Source organism: Geospiza fortis, unplaced genomic scaffold (genome assembly GCF_000277835.1).
Source record: "Geospiza fortis unplaced genomic scaffold, GeoFor_1.0 scaffold54, whole genome shotgun sequence".
NCBI lineage: Eukaryota > Metazoa > Chordata > Aves > Passeriformes > Thraupidae > Geospiza > Geospiza fortis.
In genome coordinates this window covers 13,483,473-13,486,094 of record NW_005054301.1, presented here as the reverse complement: position 1 = coordinate 13,486,094, position 2,622 = coordinate 13,483,473, and positions in this window count along the sequence as shown.

Genomic DNA, 2,622 nt, shown 5'->3' with positions numbered 1-2,622 from the left:
GCTGTGTGCCCTGAAACACTGAAGAAATAGTATTATCCAGTATGACATATGCCTAGATATGTCTTATTGTGATCATAATATAGCCTAAAGGTAAGAATACAGAACAATCACTTGTGTGCTATTTTTTCAATGCTGTTTATGTTTGTCTGCATCAAAGAAAAGCTTCTGGTGGAGCTATTTATATCATTGATCAATAGAACTATTAGTGATGGTTTATAAATGCATGAGACAAGTTTTAAATTTAGCATGTACTTTAAAAATGAAATCTATTAGTACATTAACTTGATCATGTTTCATCACTGAAAAGCCAGTTCATCTTGAAAAATGCTTTCGAAAAAGCAGAATATGCCACCATGACATGAAAGATACTTAAAGTGTCAAACAAAAGCCCTGACTGTGAATCACCAAAGTATGAATTAAAGGACTGATGTTTTCTTGTACTGAGGGTTTACTGGAAGAGTGGAACTGGACTGTCCACATTTACTATCATACTGACCTGGCAAGTTGAGTACTTCACACCTGCAGATTTGGCATCCTGCAAAACTACTTTGCGGAATCGTGTCTTGTATCCTCCATCCATGTTCTCCTTCAGTCAGTGGGACTTTGGGACAGGTTTAGTCTTCATACTGAAGACTGTCAGCATGGAAAACATCGACAGAGATTCTCAGCACTGAGGTGTTCTTCTATGAACTTGTGGTCTCCTTAATAGGTGAGGTGTATGGAATGACTGGCAGCCCTTCTGGTCAGTGAGAATTAAAACTGGTGACACGTGTCTTGTCTTTTAGAGCTATTTGCTGTATAGTCACAGTGTAGGACAATTTCCTTTCTAATGTACTAACATTAAAGTCAGTGATGATTCAGCAAAGATGGTTTTGCTTTTTTCCTAATTGTGATAGGAAAATCATGGTGAGTAGAAGTATGTTAACACAGTAAGATAGTTAGATGTACATTTTACACACAGGGCCTCATATTTGGAATTCAGAGCAGTCTCTGCCCTTGAACGCCATTACCAAAGAGAATATCCCATCTAATTCACCATAAATAAAAATTCCTAGATCCTTTTATTCTAACATGGAAAACACAGTGATGTCCGAGAACTTGTTAAGTCTAGATGTTGTCCCTCTATTTTCTCTTTATTCTCTTGTGGCGACCATTTTCTTCTGTGAGAATGGGATCTTCTCTGCAGTGTTACTGTGAATCATCCTGCTCAGACTGACAAGGCTCAAATGGAAGAATAAGATTTTCAAAATTATGAGCAACAGAGGGGAAAAAAAATTAGAACAATCATGGAGGATTCAGCTTCATAAAATTGTATGTATTAACGACTCTACATTCCCTAACTTACCTTTTACCTGAGTTTCATTGCCTTCCATTAGTGAGGTAATTAATTTAGCAGGAGAGATGAAAGGAGCTAGAGATGACAGCAGACATGGGTGAGAAAGAAGTCGAATGTAGGTCTGTAATGGTGGGCAGTGGAAAAGTGTTTTCGACATGCATTTTGTAAATGTTAAGAGAGTGCAAGGGACTGAATACAGAGGAGTATGAGATGTTGTACCTTTTCTACTGTTTCATCCAGGGTTATGTCCTGGTTATTTGCAAAAGGAAGGGCAAAGTCCTGCAATCCAAGGCAATATGTCTAATCTTCTTGTGTATCTTTGACCACTTACAATGAAGGGTTAATCTAAAACCCCCTAAACTAAAGTTCTTCCTGCTTGGGTGGAAAATATATATATACCTAAGGCTTTTTAAGAGAAATGTTGTACCCAAGAACTGTTTTGTGAGCTGGGAGTGTTGTACTGAACCTCTGGGGCAAATGTTTGCATTGAATTGTTGAAAGAGACTGAGATTGGCAACGCCACCGTGCCCCTGGCTAATGAGCCTTCCCCGAGAGAATATCAAGTGCAATTACCTTTCAGGCAATAACAACATACCAAAGAACCATGGACCCTGCAGAGAAAAACGAAACACACATTCGTAGGTAGAACCTGCTATGAATCAGCATTAATTATCCAATAGAGGGAACAGGGTTGCAATAAGTCTCAGTTCCCACCTCACACCATAGATCACAACAAATGTGAGCTACTTATAGAAAAAACATTTGCAAGGTTCAGCTTGTCCCAACCCCCCTCCTCTCCGCATGCACTTCTGCACTTTAGTTGTGCTTGCGGGTTGGCTTCTGGGACAACTTTCCCGACCCACGGTTTGGAGGTGCCTGAGAGGCAGTAAAAGAGGGCTGGGGGCAGTGAGCGATGCTTCCGAACGTCAGCTGTACAGTGAGGCTGAGGCAAGGACTCATCGAGACTTCACAGGTGCGACGTGGCCGAGGACACCTGGCTCCTCTCAGCAGTGGTCAAGGAGGTCGGGCTGCATGGCGGTCACCTGCCCTTGGCTGCAGAGCGGGGAAACCGTCCCCGCACGGCTGGTGGTCCCAGCAAAGACAAAAAAAGGGGGAACTGTCCCTGGAGACGGGCTCTTTGCTGTGCACATTCCTAAGAAGGAGAACGAGGCAGAAGGCGGGAAGGCCGCATATTTCGGGTTGAGCTAGCGGGAAAACGCGCGGAATTGCCAGCTCTAAGGCGGTGCGGGGGGATGCTGGCCGCCGCCTTTGTGCCGCGGCGCGTT